Here is a 27314-nt window from a genome sequence, read left to right as displayed (position 1 = left end):
AAAATGCCTACAACCAAACCTTAAGGATCATTAATTCTGGTTGTCTGTGGTAATATTATTGGACCAGACATAGATGGTTTATATAAAACAGTATACCCAAGGAAGAAACCTTACATTTCACGCAAGAACTGTTATACGAACGCTGGCAGCTGATGTGCCTTTAGGGAGGTATACATGGCAGTATTTTTTTCTATAAGTACAAGAGACAGGGCAGTATAATCCCTAACGGGACACACAAGAGTTTTGAGCGTATGGTAAATGCAATTTCTAGTTTAGGCCACTCATTGTGCACGAGTGTGTTTTGTCCTTTTCACAGAGTTTTAAGTGGGAATTCTAGGAAATAAGAGTAAATGGTGTGGACAAACATGGAAAGGACCAAATCAGTCAATTATAAAAGAGTGAACTTCAGAGAGCAAGGAGAGAATGCATCTCATCAAAAAGATGGTGGAAGGACTGTCTTGGGAGGGTAGGAGTGGCATTGGCAAAGGGTAGAATAAGTAAGTGTCCGAGGACAAGTAAAAGTCCTTCAGATGAGCTTCTACTCACCCACTCCCTCCAAACCATTAAGGTCTCCGAGGCCCCACTAACTGAATCATAGAGATCTCGAACACATTGGTATTTCTGGATATGTTCCACACAAGAATGAAACAGAAGATTTTCATTTTTTTACTGATGTACATGGTATGACAGAAATTTATGGAAGGTCTGGGGCCAAAAGTTGCTGAATCCAATGGATTCTTCTTCTATTTTGGCCAGGTATGATTAAGTGTTTGTAAGTACTAAAAAAACTATACTCCAAGGAGGGTGAAAACATGGTGCTGAGCGCCGTCTGGATGTCTCGTCATGCAAGCTGCTTCCTTATTAATGAGTGTGACATATTAGCAGTAAAAAATACATATCAATAAATGGACCTAAAAGACAGCTGGGTTCTAGAAAACGTAGGGCCCAGCGCATAATCCCTATTATTCAGAATGTGCTGTTTAGTCCTTCCAAAACACGGGTCTTTTTCTGAAAAGTTGGTCCACTGCACTCGAAAACCGGAGAAATCCTGATCGTCTCAAATCTTTGGGACAGCATTAAATATGGTAGGTCAGCTACAGAAAGGGGAAAAATGAAGGCCTTAGCTATCATTGCACCCAGTCTCTGATAGCAATAGAAAAGACATACTCAACTGCAGGCCGAGATAGAATGAAAGACATTCAGCTCTGGCTACGAGAGTAATGAAAATTACACTACTATCAGAGCTGCATCCGGATTCTGCCTTCCCATTACCTGTACACACTTTCTTCACTCTTCCCTTTGCACAGCCTTCTTTTCTTCTCCTATTATTTTTTTAAGGCTAGACATTTTTTTTAATGTTTCTTTTCTTAATATTTATTGTATTTGCTATTCCCGTTTTAACTTTAAGCTTTTAGAATTAAATAGCTATAAAAAGGAAAATCATAGTATGGAATATATAAAGTTTACACAAGTTCACTGTCAGGCATACGTCAACGGCATTCTGACATTTACTTTTAGAATGAAATTCTTCAACTTGAAAAACGTATGAAGCCACCAAATAATGTTGCATGTTTGGTATCTGCAATGAGGCAGAGATAAACAGATGAAGTGCTAGTTAAAAATGGTCTCGTGTATATGACATTAAATATGAGGCAACAACATTGATCTCAGGCTGGGGCTTATCTAGGATCTTTCTCACTTAAAACACTTGTAATGTGTGCATTTGCAGGGGCTGAAATCCATGCCAAGAAGAGGAAAATGCATTTAAAATATCCACTCACTTCCAATGATATCACTTTGCACAATTTACGCCAATGGCTTCAAATTCTAAGAAATGCATAACTTCAAGATATTGTTTAATGTGGGTTCAACATTTCTGGTATGTTGATATTAGCTATTAGGAAGGAAGGAATCTGGCATTATAATGCATTCCTGGACACTGAGCACCATCCTAAATTTCTTAGCTGACCTATGTTTTCAAACGACAGCAAAACTTGTCTTAATATAAACCACATATCTACCAACTAATATTGCAACTCTGTAAATTTTTTAAAAGAAAAAAGCAATTGAAGAGTTTGATAAGTTGTAGAGTTATATTTGCTCATTGTCAGAAGAGGCACTGCATATTTTATGACCACTACATGCGTACAGAGTCTGAACGAAGAAAGGAAGAGGAATTGAAGAAAGTCAAAGTCAGAGGAACTTATTGAGCGCACATATCACCGGAAGGTTTCACGGCGCTTGCGGAAACTCCAATGGACTGATGGTCATATCCAGACAGTGTTATTTCTGATCAAATAGCCACGTTATTTAATTCCTTCCGAAAACGCTTGTTATCAGCAATAGAGGAAAGATGAGACTGAGCTTATTCCAGAGGTAGGGGGCAAGAAAATAGAAAGATCGTCCCCTGTTTCGTACAGTGCGGACTCGTAGTGGGGTAAGAAGAGATTTTGAACTGGATATTAACATTCTTACTGGCTGGTATCTTTTGAGCTTTCTCGCTAAATAACCAGGCCCAGTACCATATACGATCTTGTGGGTGAGGCGCAGGATTTTAAAATGGCCTCTCTTTCTTACCGGAAGACAGTGGAGTAACCTCAGATTGGGAGCGGAGGGGGATCTGGGTGGAATAAGAATGAACACAATTGTACCTTTTTTGCAAGAAGGAGTAGTTTCTGTCCTGTAACTCCAGTTCTGTAGTAGGGGTATCTCTGTTATAGTCATAATCTAGTGAATAGTCCCGCCCATGTGCGTGGACCCCGGAGCAATCAAAAATAATCTCTTACAGTGTCAAAAAATGCAGAAAAGCATAGACACTTAAGAGAGAATTTAAAGACAGATAATGCAGCCTAAAAAGCTACACTGTCCAGTACTTCAACTAGAAATTCCACCATAAAATCCACAAAACAGCAAAAAGCCTGTACAGATTTCCCTTGCTTTAACAGCAAACCACCTCAGGAATGATAGAGAGAAGAACCTGGACAGACAAGCCCCATAGGCTGCCATTATGTGGCTCAGAACAGGATACTGTGCCTTTAAGAGAATCTTCCAGAACCTTCTCCCAGTATCCCAGAATGCATAGCAGGTCCAACTTACTTTCAGTTCTTTTTGAAGGCGTAACACGCCAGACCTGTAGCATTCCTTAAAGGAATATGTCTCTCTCCACCGGGGAGGAGGGCGGGCGCTTATGACTATAACAGAGATACCCCTACTACAGAACTGGAGTTACAGGACAGAAACTACTCCTTCTGTAGTAGGGGATCTCTGTGTATAGTCATAATCTAGTGAATAGAATGGCAAGCCCATCCCCACACCAAAGCGGCGGTGGAGAAAAGAGAATCAACACCACTATTGTGCGAACAGATTTCGCAGCGAAGCCTGTCCAACCTGAGCATCCGCCCTAGCATCAGAGTCTAGGCAGTAATGCTTAGCAAAGGTATGAACCGACTTCCAAGTGGCCGCCTTGCAGATTTCTGCAATCGGAACATTACGGAGCAATGCTGTCGTGGCAGCCTTGCCCCTGGTGGAATGAGCCTTAGGCTTACCTCCTAAGGTCTTATTAGCTTTTTGGTAACACAATTGTATGCAGGACACAATCCACCGCGAGATGGACTGTTTAGAGGTAGCAAGACCCGTCCTGACTGATCCATAATTGATGAACAATTGGTCTGACCTACGAATATCCTTGGTTTTATCCAGATAAAATTTCAACACCCTCCTAACATCCAGGGAATGCAAAGACCTTTCCGCTGGAGAGGAAGGATTCTGAAAGAACGTAGGTAAAGTTATAGTCTGGTTGATATGAAAATCAGAAACAACCTTGGGAAGAAACTTAGGGTGAGTACACATAACAACCTTAGCAGCATGAAATACAGTATAAGGTTCTTGGCAACACAACGCCTGAATTTCACTCACCCTGCGGGCCGATGTAATGGCCACGAGGAACGCCGCCTTCCAGGACAGGTGCTGCAACGAAGCCTTATGAATAGGTTCAAAAGGCTCCTTCATCAATCTGGAGAGCACCACATTCAAGTCCCATGAAGGCGAAGGAAGCCTGACAGGAGGGAACACGTTCTTCAAGCCTTCCAAAAAATCCTTGATCACAGGGATCTGGAAGAAGGAAGTCTGTGAAGGGCATTTCCTGTAGGCAGTCAAAGCAGCCAGATGAACCTTAATGGAATGGACATTAAGGCCAGACTGCGCCAGATGTAGCAGATATGGAAGGATGACATCTTCCTTGCATGTCGTAGGGTCATAGTTCTTAGACGTGCACCATATGCAAAACCTCTTCCACTTGTAAGCATAAGAAGTCCTAGTGGAAAGTCGCTTAGCCTCCTTCAGTATGTCCATACAATCCTCTGGGAGATTCAGATGGCCATATTGCACTATTTCAGGAGCCATGCCGCCAAACTCAAAGACGAGAGGTTGGGGTGCACCATCCGCCCCCCGAACTTCGCGAGAAGGTCCGGCCTGCACGGCAGCTTCATGTGAGGAAGGAGAGACCGGTGAAGCAGGTCCGTGAACCACCACTGCCTGGGCCATTCCGGGGCAATCAGAATCATCTTCGCCCTGGATTGGGAGAGCTTGATGAGAACCGCTGGAATCAGGGGAATGGGTGGAAAAGCGTACAGAAAGCTGTTCGACCAGTTGATCCATAACGCGTTCCCCAGCGTCCCTGGCTGGTAGTACCTGGAGGCGAAGTCTCGGCATTTGCTGTTTTCGGCGGTGGCGAACAGATCGATGTCTGGAGTGCCCCACCTTGCGAAGACTTCTCCTAGCACTTCGTCGTTTAGGACCCACTCGTGGTTTTCCTGAATCAGTCTGCTCAGCTCGTCTGCCTGAACATTCTGCACACCTGGCAGATGAGTGGCCGTTATCGAGAGTCCTCAAGCCAGAAGCCAATGCCAGATCGCCTGCGCCTCCTGAGACAGAGTGCGTGATCTCGAGCCCCCCTGCTTGTTGAGGTAATACATCGTGGTCGTATTGTCCGTCTGTACAAGCAGAGAGTTGGTCCGGAAGGACGGTTGAAAAGCCTTCAGCGCCAAGTGAACAGCCCTGAGTTCCAGGAAATTGATGTGGTACGTGGATTCCGACGGGGACCACGTCCCTTGAATCTGCAGGTCTCCGGAGTGCGCTCCCCAACCGAGGAGAGAAGCATCCGTCACGATAGTCTGAGTGGGAATGTCCTTGTGGAAGGGAACCCCTCTGAGGAGATTCTCCGCTGAACACCACCACTTCAGAGACTGAAGAGCATGTAGAGACAGTCGTATCTTGTCGTCCCAAGACCCCCTCCTCTGGTCCCACTGATCTTCCAAGCACTCCTTCAGCGGTCTCATGTGCAGCCGCGCATGCGGAGTCAGGAAGATGCAAGAGGCCATCGATCCCAGCAGAGAAGACACCGTCCTCACTGTCGTGGATGGAGTGGACATGAGAGCCTGAGCCTTCCGAAGGAGTGATAAACGTCGCTCTTCCGAAGGAGACACGCTTGCTGACAGCGTATCGATGGAGGCTCCCAAGTACTGGATGCACTGGACCGGAGTCGGGACAGACTTGGACATGTTGATGTGCAACCCCAGCTTGTTCAAGAGAACGCACGTCTTCTGGAAGTGTGCTTGAGCTTCCGAGAAGGAGGAGGCCTTGATCAACCAATCGTCCAGGTACGGGTAGACAAACACCTTGTTCTTCCTCAGGTGTGCCGCTACCACTGCCATGCACTTCGAGAACGTCCGGGGCGCAGACTTCAGCCCGAACGGAAGTACCGTGTACTGATAGTGATTGGTGCCGACTTGAAATCGCAGGAACTTCCTGTGTTTGTGTGCAATGGGCACATGGAAGTACGCATCCTGTAGGTCTATGGCGCAAAGCCAGTCTCCCCGCTGCAGCTGAGGATAAATCTGATGCAACAACAGCATGCAAAACTTTTCTCTGCGAATCCATTTGTTTGCCTGTCGCAAGTCCAGAATGGGCCTGAACTCGTTCTTGTCCTTCTTGCGGACCAGAAAGAACCGGGAGTACAGACCTCTTCCTCTTTGAGACAGAGGTACGTCTTCTATCGCCCTTTTCCTTAGAAGGATGTCGGCCTCTGCCTGGAGCTCGCGCAGTTGATACTGCGAGCTGACCGGAGGAATCGATGGAGGAGGGCTGATGAACCGAAGACTGTATCCATTGCAAACAATATTCAGCACCCACTTGTCCTGAGTAATTTTTCTCCACTCTGCCAGAAAAAAAGTGAACGCTTCCCCCCACCGGAGCGGGTAACGGACGAAGGGGAAGTAACCGCTCAGGGTCGAGGCCCAGCCGGGCCCTTGTTCGCGGTAGAGGACTGCTGTCCACCTCTACCCCTCTGACGTTTCTGGAAGGGTCTTCTGTATTGCTGCTGTTGCTGCTGCTGCTGTTGTTGCCCAGAAGACTGTCCCCTTCCTCTACCCTGCGACCCGAACCGTCGTTGGAACTGGCGGTAGGGTTTATTTTCTTTGGGCTTTTCGAAGCCCACAGCCGTCAGGGTTTCAGCCTCGGCCTTCGTCCTGGCCATTTCGTCATCTGCGTGTTTCCCGAAGAGGGTGTCGCCGGAAAACGGCAGATTTGCCACTCGCTGTTGCGCTTCAGGCTTGAGCGACGTCAGCCGGAGCCAAGCATGGCGTCTCTGATTGATACCGTGGCAGTATCCATGCGCGGCCAGCAGGAAGATATCCGCCGCGGCGGTGATGGCCTGGTTCGAAACCAGCATCCCTTCCTGGACGATCTCCATGAAGTCCTCTTTCCTGTCGCGCGGGACAAGGTCCGCAAACTGTTCCATGGAATCCCACAGTGCACGGTCGTATCGTCCCAACAACGCCGAGTCACTGGAGGCATTCATCGTCGTGGAAGACGTCCCACACGCCTTCCGTCCAGCAGAGTCAATCCAGCGGCTCTCCTTATCCGGAGGCACAGTGGAGGACGGGGAGGTAGCATGTAGTTTCCGAGCCGCCGTCACAATCACCGAATCAGGCACTGGGTCCTTCCGCAAGAAGGCCGGGTCCGACTCTGGAGCCCTGTACTTCTTGACGAGCCTGGAGGGAGCAGCTTTCACCACCGCCGGCGTAAGGAAGAGCTGTTCAGCAGGCTCAACCAGTCCTGGCACCAAGGGCAGTAGGGGGCGAGACAGGTGCTTCGTGTGCAAAGTCTCGAAGATCACAGAAGTTGTGGGCGTAGGGGCCGTCACCTTGATCCCCAACTTCGCAGCCCCTCTCAGGAGAACCTCCTGGAACGTGCCAATGTCATCTATCGGAGACACCCTCGTCTCCGGTGAATCCGACAATGTAGGCGAATATGAACGGGTCCCAGAGGCTGAACGTGACCTGGACCTATGCCTCCTATGTCGATGTCTGGATCTCGAGGAGGAACCGTGTCCACTCCTAGATCTATCCCTCCTCCCGGAGCGTGACCTCGATCTCCTGGGTCTGGGACGCTCCGCCGGCTTCCCCTGGCCGGACGTCTTGGGTTGAGGAGGAACCTTCGACTTAGGAGTCTTCTTCGGAGGTGTCGGAAGTCTGGGCATCGACACCGATCTCGGCGGAACCGGAGGAGGAGCACCCGGTACCGGGGCCTGCGGTCCTGACGGAAGAGCCGGTAGAGGAGGTAATGGAGGAGGAGTCGAAGCCCTCGGAGGAGGACCTCCAGGCAAAGGAGTAGTAGGAGGCGGCTTAACAGTCTTCCTCGGGGTATACACCTCTGAGTACGCCGTTCCCGGCGAGCCACCATCCTGACCTGCCTGAGGGGAGCCCCCCACAGTCCTCGGCCTGTCCTTACGACCCCCTGACGTCGACGACCGGTGTTCAGACTTCGACCGTGGTTCCTTCGACGTCGAGCGGCCCTTCGGCGTCGACCGGCTTCTATGCCTCGATGTCGACCCCGACCAGATGGACGATCCACGAAACCTCGACGACGGGCGTTGACTCATCGACGGCGACCTCGACGACGACCTCTTCGATCGCCTCGACGTCGACCTCTTCCATCGTCTCGACGTCGACCTCTTCGACCGCCTCGACGTCGACTTCTTCAGCGCCGGAGACCTCTTCCGCCTCGACGGCGACCTCGCCTTCCTCGACGGCTGCCTCGACGACGACCTCGCCCTGGACGGCGAACGGCGGTGTCGCCTCGACGGCGAGCGCCGAGTCCTCCGATGTCGTCCACTCCACGGCGACGACGAAGAAATCGACACCGGGTTCGACGGCGGCCTGTGTAAGTCCCTCAACGTCGACGTTTTCTCGACCCAGAGCCCTGGGGAGACTGGGAACTGGCCGTGGACCTTCCTCTCGACGTCGTGGTCAGCGCAACCAACCCAGACAAAGACCTTGGACGTTTGCTGGACTTCCTGCCCCTGGGGAGCCCCCCAGAGGCCTCAGCATGGGCAGTAGAAGCCCCTCCAGACCCACCTCGAGCCTTCAGTCTTCTTTCTTCAAGTCCCTGAAGTCTGATCTTCCTCCTGTCCTTCAGGGTCCTGCCAGAGAAGCCTCTACAGATCACACACTCCTCTGGGAAGTGGGAAGAGGGAAGGCAGAGGATACAGACCTCATGGGGGTCTGACTTGGCCTTCTTCCTGGAGCACTCCAGGCATTTGTCAAATAATGCAGGCATTATGGACAACAAAAGAGTGCAGAAAACCAAGAAGAAAGTCACCAAAGTACTTTAAAAGTACACAAAATCGAATTTAGTGAAAAAACACCAACAAAACCCTTGAAAAGGGAGAGCTCAATGCTCCAGGGTCCTGCTTGCAGGAGCCGGAAAAAAGAACTGAAAGTAAGTTGGACCTGCTATGCATTCTGGGATACTGGGAGAAGGTTCTGGAAGATTCTCTTAAAGGCACAGTATCCTGTTCTGAGCCACATAATGGCAGCCTATGGGGCTTGTCTGTCCAGGTTCTTCTCTCCATCATTCCTAAGGGAGTTTGCTGTTAAAGCAAGGGAAATCTGTACAGGCTTTTTGCTGTTTTGTGGATTTAATGGTGGAATTTCTAGTTGAAGTACTGGACAGTGTAGCTTTTTAGGCTGCATTATCTGTCTTTAAATTCTCTCTTAAGTGTCTATGCTTTTCTGCATTTTTTGACACTGTAAGAGATTATTTTTGATTGCTCCGGGGTCCACGCACATGGGCGGGACTATTCACTAGATTATGACTATACACAGAGATCCCCTACTACAGAACTGGCTGTGGTTGAATCTAATGGTTTGAGCATATGGGTGTGATTTCCTTAGTGACATGAGCTGGCAAAGCCAACAGGTCACAGATTTAAATGGTCCAGCTATTTGGCTTAGCCAATGCTGGTTTGCATTGAAATGCAAATGCGTGTGTCTAGAGGCATACAACACACGTCTGCCAACTTAGAATGGGTTTCTTATTAAAGTAAACCCATTCCAAGTATGCTTGGAAGCGCCATGAACATGCATGCATCATGATGCACACATGCATATGCATGGTGATGCGTTTACATGTATGAGTCACATGTGCACAGCTACATCATGACGCATGCATGCATGTGCATCATGACCTGCCTCCCATTTTGTTTTTGCTTTTAAATGTGCCATACCTAAATGGCTTACACCCATCTTGGAGTAGTAAATAAAAAAGGAAAAAAGAATTCAATGTGCATGGAAGAGCATTTGCAGCTGGGGAATGACATAAAAAAAATAAAGAAACAAACAAAAACATAAGTAACACTAATTTTAAAAAACATACGTGATTGGGAAGGCTGCTGGAATAACAGTACAGCAGGTGGTTGCTGGAAAAAGCATACGCTGCCAGATACCGACAGCAAGGTGAGGGGGCAAGAGAGCAGCTAGGCAGGGTGATAGTTTCAAAAAGTAAACAAAAAGTAAATAAAAAGTAATAAGCTAAGATGAACGGGGTGGGGAAAGCAACACACAAGCTTGGGATGGGCTTCATATGAGCGGGAAAAGGAGGATGGGGAGGAGATTAAAAAACAAAACACAGCTACTTCCATGGCATGCTGAACGTAAAATTAACGAGCATTAGACATGCAATAAGTCACGAATTTGTTTGTGTTAAAGCTATGGGCATTGTAATTGACAATGTTTTTTTACCCATGTGTTAAGTAGTGTATGTATGTGGTGTGTAGTGGAATTGTGTGCTAGTCATAGTTGCTGTTTTGAATATACGTTTTTATTTGTAAACATAAGTTAAGACAATTTCTTTGTAAAGTTATAAAAATATTAAAGTTACATAAACTGTTGTGCAGTGTAGTAAAATGTAACAGCGCGATCTGAAAACAGAGCAGTTCAAAGGAAGGTATATGGAACCAATTGTCTTTGGGGCTAAAATCAGAGTTTTGCAATGGGATGGGAAAGAGAGTCATGGCTTCTGCAGGGGAAGGGTAGAGTAAATACATAGCATGCGCAGGGTTTGGGGTACTTGTAGGCAAAGCAGTGCTAGCAGGAGTCCACAGCGTGAGTTATAACCCCTGTATGAAATGTCAGCATTGGGGAGAGAAAGACTATGGGACTATGAAGGTGGGGGGGAACGCAGTAATGGGAGTTTAGCGTCCCCAGGGGCTGATGCAGCACAGGACACGGGTGGGTGCCTGGAGCTGTGAGGGATGCTGCGAGGCTCTGCCTACCCTCACTTCTTGGGCCAGGCGCTGCAGGAAATGTGTGGGGCTGAAAGTGACATTGGAAACTTTAATTGCAACAAACCCAAAACAGCAGCAGAGGGGGTGGTGAAGGTAGTTGGGGCTCGGATTCCCGCCCCTGACACCTCTGCAAACGTAACCCCGCCCCTTTAGAACCCTTTGAAAGATGAAGGGCTCTGAAGAGCAGCGATGAGTTAGCGAGGCACTTCTAGTTCTAGCTGAGCAGGAGGTGAAATGTACGTGTGCGAGCCTCGCCGTGCAAAACAAAATAAAGGTCCAGCCTCCATAGTTGAAGATACAGCTGGGCATGCCTGCGCGGCTATTGAAAAACACAAAAAAAGAGTTCTCCAAAATCCCACAAAAACAATTGAAGCAGTAGGAAATTGTAGTTGAACGGTGCTCCTGTGTCAGAACACGGAAGTGACATTACGCTGCATGGGCCATTTAGGACGCAACAAAAAAGAGCAACGCAACTCTGCAGTGTACCAATGGGAAGCCAGCAGGCGGGAGCGAAGTCATTTTCCAGTACAGCAGGTCTTGCAGACAGCGCATGTGCACTGCTTAGGCTCAACCTAAAAGAGTTCCCTCAAAAAAACAGTGGAAGAATACTGTTTGTCCTATCAGAACAATCTAAGACTGAAAAGCTCCAGGGAAAAACATACACAAGACTAGGGAGTAAAGCCATAGAATCTGTTGCAGAGAAGTTAGATAAACAATAAAACCATCCATCCATGAGCACGGGACTGATCCAAGGCCTACTCTATTTATTTATTTAATTTATGTGTTTTATAGAGCGCGAACTTGACCAGTTAGGGTATCAGAGCACTTTACAGGAGAGCAAAGCAATTTACACAGGACTTTAAAGATACATAAGGGAAAGAAGAGTACGTATTTACAGTTTACATAATCAGTTACCCAAGACGAGATGCAATGTTAACAGATTACGTTTAGAATTATTCAAGCCAGGCCCCAAGGTTCTGAAGGGATGACAAGGTAGTCCGAAGGGAGGTAGTGGATGGCCATAGGTCAGGCCAAAGCGGTGATTAACGCAATCATTGGCAGATACATTTTCCCATAAGGAAGGCTTTAGCATCCTTTTTGAAACGAGGCAGAGAGGTGATTCTTCTGATGTCAGGTGGGAGAGAGTTCCATATTCTTGGAGCAGCCCCTGAGAAGGCCCGATTGTAAGTATTTCTTTTTACAAAAGCGTGCAGGTTGAAGCAAGAGGTCTCTAGAAGATCGGGAATTTCTGACACAGGTCACAATACACAATGGCAAACTGCAGGTAGAAGGAGGGCCAGCCTAACAATGCAACAGCTACACAGAGTACTGCAGTCGAGCCCTGTATGAATATTAAACCACCAGGTGCATGCCTTCTGTTTTATTATTCAATACTTTCTATCTGCCACCCCTTTGGCACAGTGGCAGGAGCATAAAAGCCTGCTGACATCAGTAGGCAAATGGCACCCTACCTACCTGGGTTAGTGGGCATATTTCCCAGGAAACACCTAAAAGGGCCCATCCCTTCCTAAACCTAATTTAGTCAGAGGAATGTAATAATATGGAACAAGACTCATACTTTGCATGAGAGTATTTTTAGGTCATGCCCAATAGACTGCCTATGAGCTGTCTAGTGCGAGACATAATGCGTTTTTACCAACGGCTTGGAGTTTGCCCATTGCTTATCATTGGTTGGCTCTCCTGTCACTCTCATTTGCCTGCTTCTAATTCGAGTCCCAAATTGTCAATGTTGTGTTTGTCCTTCTCGTGGAGTATTGCCTCTTTGCCATCTCTTTTGATTAGCTAGAATCTCTGCTTCCACTGCTTGCTTTTCAAGCACAAGTTGTTGCTTCTGTGTTAAGCACTCCATGAGATTTCATTTGTTTTTGAGCTACCTCCTTCGTGCGTTTCTCTCCCTCAGCAATCGATAATGATCTCTACAATCCATGTGTTTCTCCCGTGTCCCCTACCTGCTGCACTCGCCCATGTAGTTCTCTCCATTGCTTCCCAGAACCCTCGGTGTTGCTTCCCCCAACTGTGGTCTCCTTCTCTCTCCTTAATGTTGCTTCTGCCACCCGTGGCCTCCGTGTTGCTTTTTCCCAGCTCCTGTGTTGCTTCTGTCCTCCTCCTGCCCTCCCAGACGTTGCTTTTATATACCCCCCCACTCTCCATTGTGTTGCTTCGGCATCCCCCCACCCTACCTGTGCTGCTACTGTCTCATGTGTTGCTTGTATCCTATTATTTTTGCTCTCCCACCTGCTTTTAAAGAAACAAAAATGCTTTTGCACATTTTATTTATCTAATTTGGATCGGTAACTAATAGGAAACACAAAACGCCTGTATCATTTTGTAGGCAGGCGCAAGCAAGTTGCACGCAAACCAAGAAATGAAGGTGGCCATTTCAAAGGCTTTCCTTTTTGGTTTTAAAACTTTGCCATGCCACTCAGATTCGAGGATGCTGTGAAGCATGGCTAAAAACTACTGCCAAAGCCAATGGGTCCCAAATGCGAGACCCATTGGCTTTGGTAATGGTTGTTGTACAGGGTTCTACAACAGTCTCCATTACACCTCAGCCGATGTAAAGTCAGAACGAGTGCATTGGAAGGGAACAAAGGATGGAACGCAGAACCTAATGCATCTTTGAATGAGGCATATAACTGGATCTGCACCCACCAGCACTAGGTACACACATTTTGCACATGGGCTATCCGACTTTGCATAAACATAGAGTCATTTCCTTGCACACATTTTGCATGGAAATGGAGCCATGAGCAAAATACACTAATTTCAGATCTGTGGATGCACATTTAGTAAATTGTTTGGGAATCCAGTTTGGCACAAGAATAGACAAATGTTATTTTACATTTGTATTGTAGCATAGTCTAAACCCTAGTGAATATTCCCATAACTTGTCCTGTATGATTGTAAACATTATCAAGACAATATTGGAAACATATTCATCAATTTGTACAAACGTCGTTCCTTATACTTCAAATTCATTAAAATATTAAGAAGACACAAATTAGCATGCAAACATTATTACTACGGTGTTTTCACATCCACCCATATTGTTGGTCAAAGGGGATATGGAACAGAAAGGGGAAGTGTGTATAAGAAAAAGAAAGCAGGTGATAGAGAGATGTATTTAAACTACTCATGCAGTAATATGTGATAAATGTGCTGCGCCTCATAAGAATCTATGCACAGGGCATAAACACTAAATGTCTGGGGTGTAGACATGCAGAGTACAGAGTAACAAGCAGGTTTTTAGGTCTGGCATTAGGCAAGACCGTTTGACTTTACTAAAATATGTGTAATATAGGTATTTATAGGGGCTTTCAGCCACCTCTCTTCATATATTGGTCTGTCATTTACATTTTGCTTCCACCCACTACAGCATATAGCACAGGGCAGTGGGTAAGCCTGCTTAAGTCAATGGTTAACTTCACTTTGAGTGACAGCATTTTGCGCTCTCTCATAAAGAGCACAAACCTACACAAGCTATTTCCCATCAGTACCAGTGTTTTTGGTTTTACTTTATGATTACTTTAGTATGGCCTTTAGGTTCAGAGCCTGATGTGATAGTAGGACCCTTCTGATGCACATTCCATCTTTGTCAGATCCCATCTTCTGCAATGCTTTTGGAAATTATTTTTGGAGTGTTTTGCTTTTCTGACTGGTGCGATTTGACAGCATGCCAGACTGTCCATTTCAAACTTTTCTGTATTAAGTTATTCTATTTTAACTTTTTTCTTTCTCTCTTTTCTTTGCTCCTTTTTATCCTTCTTTTTCCTTTTTTCTTTATTTTTTCCTTCTTCATTTCTTACCTTTTCATTTGTGTCTTGATTCATTCTGCCTCGTTTCTTTTTCTTTCTCTTGCCTTTTTTCTTTCTTTTTTTCTAGCCTTCCTTCTTGTCTGACTTCTTTCTTGCCTTTCTCTTTCCTATCTTTCCATCCATTCATCCTTCTTTCTCTTTCATTCTTTCTTGTCTTTTTGCCTTCTTTCTCGCTTGCCTTTCTTGCCTTATTCTTTCCTCACCTCTTTGCCCTCTTTCTTTCCTTCTCTATTGTTTTCCTTATCTTTATATCCTTCTTTCCTTCTCTCTCTTCTTCTTTCTTCCAGTTACTTTCCTTCCTTCGCGTTCTTTCACTCTTTCCTCCTTTCTTTCATTCTTTCCTTCTCTTTTCTTGTTTCCCTTCCTTTCTTTCTCTCTGTTTTTACTTTTTTCTTTCTCTGGACATTTTTCTTGCCTTTTTTCTTTTTTGCATTTTCTTTCTATTTTCTTTATTTGCCTCTCTTTTCATCCTTCTTTCTTCCTCTTTCATTCTTTTTCTCTTTTATTCTTTCTTGCCATCTTTCTTTCTTTCTTAAAGGCAAGAGGCATGCAGCCAATGCCAGATTTATTGACCTCTTAGGTCTGTGTTAGCCAAGAACTTTTAATTTTACTAAAATTATGTAATGGCTGGCTCCGCACCTTCCTCACCATCAGAACCCAAAGAATCAGACTCCGCCCCTTCCTCTCCGAACCCACAGAAATAAACTGCAAAGAACCCCAAGGATCATTGCTCAGCCCTACGCTTTTCAACATCTACATGGCCCGCCTCGCCGCCATCGTCAGACAGCACGGACTCAGCATAGTATCCTAAGTTGACGACACCCAGCTCATCCTCTCCCTCACCGAGGACCCCACCAACACCAGACTTAACTTCCAGGAAGGAATGAAGGAAGTTGAAGCCTGGATGAGCAGAAGCTGCCTAAAACTCAACTCGGAGAAGACAGAGGTCCTCATCCTCGGACACTCCCAATCGGCATGGGACAACACGTCGTGGCCTACCGCCCTTGGCAGCGCCCCTTAACCCCTTGGACCACGCCCGGAACCTCGGCATCATACTTGACTCCTCCCTCTCATTGACCCAACAGATCAATGCCATTGCCTTCACCTGTTTCAAGACCCTCTGCATCCTTCGGAAGACCTTCAAATGGACCCCCCCCCAAATCAAGGAACAACGTAACCCACGCTCCTATAACCAGCAGGTTGGACTAAGGAAACGCCCTCTATGCCAGGTTCAACAAGTCCCTGCTCTGCAAACTCCAGACCATACAGAACGCCGCAGCCAGATTCGTCCTCGGCATCCCTCGGCACAAACACATCACTCCACACCAGCAAAACCTCCACTGGCTCCCTCTCGAGAAAAGAGTAACTTTCAAGATACTCACCCATGTCTACAAATGCCTCCACAACACAGACCCCAATATTTCAACAAAAGAATCTCCTTCCACGCACCCAAAAGGAACCTCAGATCCGCCGACCGCTACCTAGCCAAAACCCAGCGCATCTGCAGAGCAAAAGCGGGTGGAAGAACTTTCTCCTACATGCCCCCACTCTGCACATCTTCAGGAAGACCCTCAAGACCTGGCTCTTCGACTGACCGGAGCTGCTCCCCTAGCGCCTTGAGGCCCTCACGAGTGAGTGGCGTGCTTCAAAATTCCCCGATTGATTGATTGATTATAACTGTTACCTAGAGGGGTTTCGGGCCAGACTTCATCCACTAGTCTGTGGTTGTGTCGTTCACATTTTTTCTTCCACCCACTCCAGCATGAGTTAAGGGGCAATGTACCAGCCCATTTCAGTCATTGGCTGACGTCACTACGAGTTACGGCATGAAACTCTTTCACAAGTAGTTCCATTCAGTGAAAAGAAGTACCATGGTAATGTGTGTTTTCTGAGACCCCCCAACATTTTTTGCCTGTAGCATTTTTTTTTTTAGATTGATGAGGGAACAGCAAATTACCCATCAATAAAGTTTTGCTAAACAAAACAAAAATTGCCAGAAGGCTGGCGCCCAACGCAAGACCTATTAGCCAATGATTGTTTGAAGTGCTGCTCTTACACAACCATCTAAAGTGGCAATACAGTGCCACAAGATTGCTGAACTGTGAGTAGGTTCCCTGAATGTATTATTTGGGAAGAAGTATAGAGTTAGTTAAGGAAGCCTACCATTTAATTTTTCTGACAACATTTTTATTAAGTCATCAAATTTATGATTTGTTAATTAAATCTGTTAAAAAATGTATTTGACAGAAGTCTGAATTTTTATCATGAATAGAATTCAACTGTTAATTTATTATTCTTACCAAGGATGTCCATGCACCAAATCTTTGAATGGTGATACCGGTTTTATTTTTAAGGGTCACACGCCAAACCACTCTTAACTTTCCGATAAGTGACATATGGTAGCTCTAAAAAACACAAAAGCATAAAAACATAACATCAAAAAGCTGTTTAATACTGATGCGAAGTTTAATGGAACGAAAACACAAAAAATTAAGATAGCTGGTAAGCTGTGGGTGTTCATGCTCAATTTTTGTCACATTATATTAAGTAATGATTTAAATGCATTATTTTTGATGCATTAAAATCATTAACAAACATTAGGAGAATACAAAAACTAAAAAACACATCAAACAATTACATACCAGTTAGTTACATAAAATAGTTAAAACTGACAAATTTTAAAATTCAGTTTTTAGCGTGAGAGATTCTAAACATATTATTGCTAAAACAGTACATTACATTATTTTCAGTTTTACAAAACTTCATAGTGTTTGCAAGGCATACACTTTATATGTAAAAATAAAGGACATTTTATGTGAAGAACAAATATCTAAAATAAACGGAAATATGTCATGTTGATTGAAACACCTTACACTCCCCTATATTTGCCTAACAGCACTATGGTGCGGTGGGATGGTGGTTGAGAGGTCCAGAGAGGCGGGAACGGTTCAACAAGGGGAAAGGGGGGAATAAGAAATATTGTTTTGTGATATACTCTAAAAGTAAAGTTAGAAACGATCTGCTAGAAAGATTTGAGAAATAAAGAAGCAGCTAGTATGGCAAGAATTAAAACAAAATTGTCTTTTGCACTTTGATACTTCTTCAAACAAATCTCTCCCTTGTACAAGCAGCCAAAGAAGACTACAAAGTAAAAAAGAAAGGCTTTACGTTGATGTTTTACAGATTTCCTAATGCAATAATGTCTGTTGAACGCCCATAAGTGGAACGAAAAGGCAGACATCCCATCCCAGATACACGTTTTTAGTCCCTGGCTTCCAATGACAAGCGCATCCAGCAAGCAGAGCCTGCAAGTACACTAAATCTTTTTCAGAATTTATTTTTAGAATTCCATAAATCTTGCACGCACAAGTCTGGCTGCTGCTAAATGTGAGAGGTTATGCAAGACAGGCCAGGCAGCTATCTTGGTATTTTTTTCTTCTTTTTCAAATTCGTCTCCCAAACAGCAGATCAAATCCTAGCTTCCAAAGTGTTCTTCAAATGCAATCTAGCAAGGCACACTTTAGTGGCTTTTTGCTTTACAAGCAGGTTCTGTTTTTGTACTGGGTTACCGGCTACAGCTACAGGCCTGCCTGCCAGAAGCACATCTGTGCCAGCTGGAAGCAACAGTAGATGGCGTCCACCCAAGGTCAGCTCCTCGAGTACAGGATCTGGTCTCCTTGCATGCACTGTAAAGTTGCTTGTTTAAAGGCAGTCAGTCGGCAAAAATTAAGCATGTCAACAAAACAGGACGATCTTGTATTCCATTTGAAACTTCCTCCCTGCCACACAGTTTATTTTCTCTTCCGCCCTCTTTGTTTCTCCTCCGAACAGACACCATTGTACAACAGTGAGCGACAAAATGGCGGCGTAAAGGCAAGGCGGACATTTTGTAACTGTCTCATTAAAACAAAGCTGAACAAAAGAAAAAAATACACTTCATGAGAACAAATGTTCTAGGATAGGGAGATGAAAAATACACAGGATGAAACATTTATCCCTGTAACAGTGCACTGCCATGCTACACAGATACACATAAAAATACATATATTTATTTTAAAAACCCGTTATAAAAAAACATATCTGAGTAGTAGGCTTGATTGTAAAACAGACAGTTAAATGGCTCTCTCACTGGTATCACAGGTTGATGCATATTCATTATGTACATTTTAATTAGTGCAAGACATGCACTTGAGGTTTTAGCACAACCATTTTTTACTTGAGAAATTAAACATGCGACGTGAAGGACTGAAACTTTCAGGGCAATGTGATGCTTGAACGAGGCAGAAAAGATGCTTATCATTAATCCTAGCTGTTCTCCAAAGGCATCCCAACTGAAATCATAAGCACTGAATTTTCCTGTCCATGCACGGGATTCCGGGCATTTTTTGTATTATACAAAATTTGAATATTATATACTTTTCTTTTGGGAAACCGAGTTAAAAAAAAAGAAAACCATGTTTGACACACGAGAGCATGCTATATAGGAACATGTTTGTTTATTTCCTTAAAAAGACAATTTTAATAAAAAAAAATGACTACCCTGAAAAAGCACAAAAGAAACTCATTGACAAACTTTTCTTTTAAAGCAAAAAGGAGGAAAGTAGGGCAATGTAGCTCAATAAGCTGTAGCATAGAGAAGTTGTAAACTGAAACTGCTCTTTTAATGAAGCACACTCCACCAGTAACCCACCATGGCCTTTCACTGGCAGTTGCTCTAGTTATGTTGTACCGAGAGTTAGAAGGGGGAATAAATGTCTCACTTCTTGTATAGAGGATGAGGGAGACTTACTTACGATTTCAATCAAGATTCCCCTGAAGAACAACTAATATTACAAGATAAGAAGCATTCCTTCCCATTCAAGAGATCTTCTTTGATCATTATAAGTAATAACTAGACTAGCAAGCCTATCCCTTGAATGGGCAGTGGAAGATACGGGACAAAGAAAAGCCTTAATCTCATTCTAAGAAGACTTGTAAGGGAGGCTGGACCTACTTTAGAATCCGCTCTAGATTTTAAACAGTGGTGTCTTGGAAAAGTATACAATGACTTCCAAGTGATCTACCTCGCAAATATCTGCTGTTGGAATGTTTTTCAGCAGTGTAATAGAAGCATCTCTACCGCTTGTGGAATGAGCCTGAGGTCTACCTGGTATAGATTTGTAGGCCTTCTGAGAATATAAAAAGATACCCAACACAATCCATCTCAAAATAGATTGTTTGGAGGTGGATAAACCTTATGAACAGGCTCATAATCTTCAAACAAACATTTTGACTTCAGGCCCTTTGTTTCGTCTACATAAATCATAAGCACTTTTCGTACATCTAATGTACGGAAAGACCTGTCCCATGTAGTGGAAGGAATTATGTACCACATTGTATGCATCCTAATCACAACTTCATTCATATGGAATACTATGAAGGGTTTTTGGAAGTATAGGGCTGAGATCACATCAACTCTGCATGCAGTTGTGATCAGAACCAGGAAATGAGCTTTAAATGAGATATGTTGTAGGAAAGCTTTAAGAATTGGTTTAAAACGACATACCTTTAGTTTCATGAGTATATTTTGTTCCCAGGGAAGAAATAGTCTCTTCATCGGGGGGGATTTTTTCAAATTTTTCGCTAAGAAAGCCTTAGTGACTGTGATTCTGAAAGTGAGGCTGGAGAGGGACATTTTTCTATAAGCCATGATGTCTGGAAGATGTACATTTGATGGAAAACTGCAATCCTGACTTGGCCAAGTATAGGAAATAAGGCAGTACAACATCTTTGTGGCACTGTGTTGGGTCAACTAAGGCATGGATAGACAGAGACCCCCATCCTGCTTAAGTGCACCACCACTACTGTCTTTGCACTTTGAAAAAGACCTTGGAGCAGACTTTAGACAAAATTAAATAAATAATTTTTCACAATTGGGAACATTCTCTGTCACTATTTTTTCAAGCAATAACAATCCACCCATATATTTCTATTGGGTTTAACATACACCTTTCACAATAAAGTTATCACTCTTCTTTTAAGGAAGGTCCTCAATATTCTCTGAAGGGATTCCCAGATAAATCTGTCATACCTTCCAAAGAAGGAAGCTTGCAATCCTCATCAAAGAAGCAGATTTAACACATCCTACAGAGTCCGGGAATTTGCTCTTTTTATCCGGAGGTACTGCGGAAACGGGAGAAGTGACATTCCCTTTCTTGGCAGCTGAAATGATGACTGAATCCCATGAAGGCTCACCTGTGATATATACTTCTTTCAAGGACAAGCAGGGGCTGCTTTCGCTGATGTAAAAGCCAGAAAAAGGTCCATGGCAGGCTCCAGATCACCCAGATTTAAAAGTAGCAAGGAACCAAATGCACATTTCCTGTGCGACATCTCACAAATAACAGGTTTTTGCTGATGACGTAAGCATGGGTATATTAAGTTTAGCTGCCCCTCAGAGAATATATGACATTACAACCAACGCATGCTTTTACAACGCAGTCTTTAATATCGCAACTACCATTACATTGCATGATTTTACAACACATGCCATTACAACTCATTTTCAAAAACGACCATTACAACGCATGGCATTACAACGCATACCATTACAACACATACCATTACAACGCATACTTTTAGGGCAACAGTAGGGTAAGTGTTGGATAGTGTAGGGGTAAAAATTACTATTCTCACTCCAGTGAGTGCAACAGTAGGGATATTGTTGGATAGTGTAGGGGTAAAAATGACTATTCCCATGTACCCCAAAACCCATACCCATCCTAATACTATAAAAATCTCTACTACTTACCTTATAATGTGTTGTAATGGCATGCATTGTAATGGCATGTGTTGTAAAGGCAGTTGCGTTGTAACAGTTGCATTGTAAAGGTAGGTCGATGTCATGACTGTGTTGTAATGGATGTCCGTCCCCCCCAGACTAACACATCATGAAAGGTGTTTATATCATTAAGTGAAGATACTCTAATAGAAGATAAATCAAAGTTAGTGAATATCTTCAGATAAAGGATGATTACAGGGCAAAATCTGCAGATTCTGTGTGCGGAGAGCATCTTCTGGAAGTATTATAAGGTGTAGATGCATGTGATCTTCTGTGAGAACGTCTTCTTGATAACAAATGACGTGACATGGATCTATGAGGAAGGCAAGAGCTTGGAACAGTAAGATGAGAAACTACAATGCTGCTCAGAGAAAATGTTGCTGGAGGATTAGGTCTTGGTGACTGGGGAGTAACCACTCCCTGCAATAATGCTGGTAGTAGAGTAATTGCATGACCGATTAGAAAGGTTGGTGATTGCCTTAGTGGAGGGTGTCTGAGTGATGAGTTAGCAAGCACTCTTTACGGGCCGACATCTCTGGTTGAAGCATAAGCCACTGAGTACTCATATTGGAGACTAGTGGTAACCTTCTGGATTTGTATTTCCTTATAAATATAGCAGACAAGTTCAGAGTTCTATGTGATGTGTGTTTCAACATGTTATGTCTCGATGTTAATGAGGTCTCTTTCACATCCCTTGATGTCGATGATCTTGGTCCCTTTTGGTGACTAGTGCCTTGGGTTTAACTAGCCCTTGACGATGAACAAGTTGTCAGCTCTACCTTTCCACGACATTGATAGTCTCAATGTCAAACAGGGGAAATTATGTTCATTGTGTCTTCATCTCTTTGGGGAGACTGCAAAGACAGCAGACTGTGACAATGTAAAATGAGCCCCTTCTACACGCTCTCTGGGTCTTTCAAACAACGATTCCTTTCACTTTCTGTGTTCCTCTTTAAAGCGAAGCCTCATCTCCTCTCTATTCCTCAGAGTTCATTCACTTGGCAGATGAGTGGCAGGAAATGAAGAGGGATGAAACCCTACACAAGCCACAATCCTTGTCAGGGTGAACCATAAAAAGTAACACATTTAACTTGTACTTAACCCTTTGATAGCTTAGCACAAAAGCAGTCAGGCATAACTTAGAGGTAATGTATTTATAAAAGATACCAACGTAGGGTTTGGCTTACGCGCAGCAAGGCCAAGCCAATGAAACAATTAACAGTACAAAACGCCAGTGTTGCACCTTTCTTTTACCATTTAGTCAGAGGGCACGGAGTTAAACAAATACCATTGTAACCGCTTTTTCAGTTAGATTTAATCAAATCATTATTTTCACCAATTTACATCTATTTTTTCAAAACATCTCAAATTATAAATACTTCATTTTCTTAACCAAAAAACACCCTCACCCCCTTTCTTACTCTTTCGGAAGCCCAATTAAAGTTGCTCTTCACACACATTTGTCTGCACTCTCCCTGCACATTATACACTCTATACCTGAATCATACTCATTTTCAATGAAAATAATGTTTTGATTAATTCTAACTGAAAAAGCGGTTACGATGGTATTTGTTTGACTCAGTGCCCTCTGACTAAATGGTAAAAGAAAGGTGCAGCACTGGCGTTTTGTACTGTTAATTAATGTATTTATGCAGCACTTACACATTCATAAAGTGAAAACATAACACAAGAAAATCTACACAAATTCCGAAATATAAAGTACATTTTAATTAAATATTTGACAGCAAAATAAAAATCATATTAGTAGAACCGAAGATATGAGTTTTTAAAGTTTAAAGTGTAAATTAGCACCTAAAAAATTGAAGCGCCAACCCTGGACATCTAGTCGCGCAGACCAGTCGAAAGTTATCGTTGACTGCGATGGAGCATGGGTCAGATACACAAAGTGGATTGGGCCCGGTCTCCGCTTAACTTCGGACTTATGACGTCGCAATGAAGACTTCTATGTTGAGACTTTGGAGGTCAATTTGATGTCGGTCGGACCGCAACCAATGGCTAGTCGGTTGAGGACTGACCACCATTTGCTGCTGCAGTCTGATCACCGCATTACAATGGGCCAAAGGAGCTCATTGGACGGACAGTAATCCCTACAATAGGGCCAGTGCCTGCTCAGGCACCGCTGTAGGGATTACAATGTTCCTTTTCCACCTGCCCTTGTATGGTCATTCACCTGCTATGAAAAGGCAAACAGAAAGTAACCACTTTCCTCCGCTATGGCTCTGGGTGGCACCTATGATGCCCCCCTAAACATCCCTGCACCGGATGGAAGCCACTGCAATGTGCCTGCCACCCGGTGCAGGGATGTTTTAAAAGTGTATATTTTGGAGAGCAGCTTAAGCTGCAGCCGGCAGCACAAGTCACACTGGAAAATATAAACTTCAGTCGAATTGTATTAAGGGCATCGGAACTGCCGTCTCCTTGTCATGTGGTCCCGCTTCTGCTATGGTGCAGGTCGGACGTTCATCCGACTGGCATAGTAAATTTGCACTCAGTCTCTATTTTATAAGTTGAAAATCTCCAGCGGGACTAAGCTGCAGGCTGCAGCCAATGAGGGTTCCACAAGGCCAGAATCCTGTCCTGCAAGGAGATACTAAGCAGGATTCGAATGGTGATGCACCTTGGGCAGATCGGCAAACAGATAGGGCCTGGTCTCCCATCAGTTCTCACAACACTTTTTGGCATAACATTTTCTAAATCCCAAATTTTGGATCAGGGATATCTGGGAACCTTAGCACCACTTCCAAAAGCCAGGGCTGGAAGGGAACCCCTTGGGAGGATCAGGACTCACTAAGGCTGGGTCCAGGTGCGGGTTCAGGAAGGTTGTAGCCTTTTCTGTCCCTGAGGCTCCTATCAGGAGGCCAGCTAACTATCCTTTGGAGTCACTCTGGAAGTCTTGGGTTCAAGCAAGTCTCAAGCAGGAGGGCAGTCCTCTGAGGACACATTGCAGGCTACAGGCAGCAGGGTGGTCCTCCTGATGCAGCCAGGAGGGTAGTCCTCTGAAGTACACAGCAGGCCACAGGCACCAGGATAGCCCTATGAGAGTCCTTTCACAGATCCAGAAGTGATCTGAATAGTGGATCTAAATGAAAAGTTTATTATATTTATATTTTGTAAAAAGTGCTACAGGACCCTCCAGAATAGCACGACAATTCAGTGCTTATGATGTATATGGAGTTTCCCCTGAATGAAAAATGCCTTTTGTTCTCCAAGTGTGCATTTATATGTGTGGCATTAGAAAGTCTGGCAAATGGTATACCAACGACGATTTAAGCTCCACTATTTCATACACCTAATCAAAAGTTGCATTTGGCACACTTCTGCAACAAATCTTGCAAAGACTATCATTCCTTCCTATGTCAGATTCATACATCTAGGTAAAGTAGAAGGAAGATAATCGGATCATCCCCACAGATGTACCAAGAACTGTGGCATGACTGTTCGCCAGCCTGGATTACACTGTGAATTCTTCATGCTGTATTTTTGTCACCGCCATTCTGAAGACTTTCCTTCCCACAGTTTTGCTTTGAATCTGTTTTCCCTGCTGTCAGATGTTCCATAAACGTTAAAGGTTCGTTGCGGACAGAGGAGGTTTAAGGGATAAAAGGCATCCAAGCCCCTACGTCTAAAGCAGCCTTTTAGTTGGTGATTTAATCTCAGATCATTAATTTTTGGGGGGCTTTCAATTATAAAAAATGTGGGTAGATCATTGTAGAATATTTATGCCTCTTTACTCTGACTTTGCCAGTGGATTCTGTTCAGTGAAACACAGAATTTACCTTGGTGTGCAGTCTTGAATAACAGTATTTAATGCTTCCAAATGTCTGAATAGCCTTTTCCCATTTACTGCTGATACAAGTGGTCTTGTAACTTTTGAGAACAAGGTTCATAGTCGTCAAAGAGCTTCTATAGTGTATGCCTGGCCATAGACCTAAACACAAGAAGAATGGAGAATCAGCCCCATGTGTCATACAGCAGCAAAGGGCACCCTCTTTGCAGTGACTGGTGTGCACAAATGAGGCCAAGACAAGAGCTGACAAAAACATATATCGGTCAAGATAGCACTGGAAGCACCTTCTGAGCATATGAATCAATAACTCAAGAATTATTTTGTAATGGGAGCACGCATAGACCAGTTGAACATCAGGAGCTGTGTTCGGTAGGCGCAGGAAAGCAAGAAGCATAAGTAATGAGTACACACTTATGAGCAGACGAAAAGACTGTATACAGCATGGATGTCGTATGATGTGCAGGAGTGCACTGGCACTGTGAGGTTGCCAATATGTAGAAGCCAGGTAGAGAATATCGGCCAGTGCAGATGTATGTTGCAGAGCTGAAGACGACAACTGAAAGTGGGGAAAAACATAATAAAGCACTGACCATAGCATGATGAAGGAGAGGAACCACTCAAGAAACATCTGTTTGTATGGTTGAGATAACAAAAGTCTTTGTGGTACCTTTTTAACAAAACTGATCCATTATATCACCATTAGGTCGTTGAAAGTTGTATTAGGGAAAGTAGTGATTTTATTTAAGTTTGTGAAAAAGTAAGAAGTCTAAATAAGGTGGCACTGCCTGCTGGCTTTGTTTTGTAATATCCAGGATTTCCAACTATACTCCTCGGAAGCAATGGAGGGAGATCTTACTGTACATTTGGAGTAACCTTCTATAAATCGTGTGCGCTTGTGTTTGGAAAACCATAACTTCTCCAAATAATCTCAGTGTGACTGTGAAACCATGGATCAATATTTGAGATCATCTTTGAAAAGAATATAAGAACTGCTGTTACTGAAGAGAAATTGAACACTAAAGCGAGCGATTAACATAGCAAAGTATATAAGGAGCCAATCCCGGAGTCACACATGATGGAGGTGAAGGAGAGGGAATAGAAAAGTGGAACCGAGGCATTTTAGATGTGAAGAAGATGTGATAGAGGTGAAACCTAGTAGGGTGAAAAGGGTTGGCGAGAATGGATAAAGGTCCTACTTGTTTTACTAGCATGCAACTGTGTGCACAAAATGTTGTTCTCAATGTGGGTATAGAGCGTAAATTTGGTACAGTATCCTGTCTCAAAGAAAGAGTAAGAAAACACGTAATTTAGATAATGTTGCAGTGAATGTGAAAGGTGTTGTTGATATCAAAGAGGCAGAAAGTCTACTCACCAAGCCAGAGTTTATTTTTGATGTGGATGGTCTGTTGGTGACATGTTGGCATCAATTCCGATTCTTTGTGCATGATCGTGTAAAGAGTACAGAAAAAAGTCAGGAGGGAAAGGTATGTGAAGTTGGATGGGTTCAGGTCTCTGGATAACGTTGTGAAGTGTTGTATTTTATTTTCTACTAATTGAAAGTTTAACTAACATATTGTTTTAAACAGGTAAAATAAATAGAAGCTATATCTCAATTTAAATTTTTTTATTATTACTAAAACCCATGCTTTCCTAGTAGACGAAGAGTCAAAAAGTTAACAAAAATGCATTTTTAAATCTGGAAGTCACTCTTCAAATCAGTAAAAGTATTAAGAGTGTGTTCTTCTGGCATATCCCTATGCGTCCCACAGCCATGGACATATATCTCAGACACTGGGGGGTAGATTTGGTTACATTTCATGCTAGAAAATGCATCAAGGGAATCTGCTGAGCTGCGTTGCGTGCAAGGGAGACAGAAAAAATGTGCCATATCTACTAAGATATGGTGCATGTCGGCTGCATACCAGCGTTGGTGCACTGTGTGTTGCCTAGCCCCAACGCAGGCACCCTTGCACTATGGTGCAAGGGTGCCTGCGTTATGGGCTTTTTATGTGTGCTGCTAAACGCAGCACACTTGGAAAGAGAAAATAAAGAGGAGAAATAAACACATTTCTTCTTGTCACACCTCAATGGGCAAGGCGTAGCATTTCAATGCATTCCCATGTTTACAAGTCTTTGTAAATCTGGAATGCTCCGAAATCTATGGGTGGATGTATGGGAATGCCTTCCAATTGTAAAATAACACAAGGCAGCACTTGGCGTTGCCTT

General features: G+C 44.0%; 1 long non-coding RNA gene across 9 annotated transcripts in view; it reads right to left on the bottom strand.

The window, feature by feature from the left end:
* Window positions 1–27314, bottom strand: part of LOC144810969 (uncharacterized) — a 318656-nt gene that overhangs the window by 120935 nt on the left and 170407 nt on the right. For all 9 annotated transcript variants that reach the window (XR_013606901.1, XR_013606897.1, XR_013606896.1 and 6 more), the window contains exon 4: window positions 16761–16865. This is a non-coding gene — a long non-coding RNA (uncharacterized LOC144810969). The remainder of the gene's footprint in view (window positions 1–16760; window positions 16866–27314) is intronic.

The sequence above is a fragment of the Lissotriton helveticus genome, chromosome 1_1, assembly GCF_964261635.1.
Source record: "Lissotriton helveticus chromosome 1_1, aLisHel1.1, whole genome shotgun sequence".
In the NCBI taxonomy this organism is placed as follows: Eukaryota; Metazoa; Chordata; class Amphibia; order Caudata; family Salamandridae; genus Lissotriton; species Lissotriton helveticus.
This window is presented reverse-complemented; position numbering and strand designations above follow the sequence as displayed.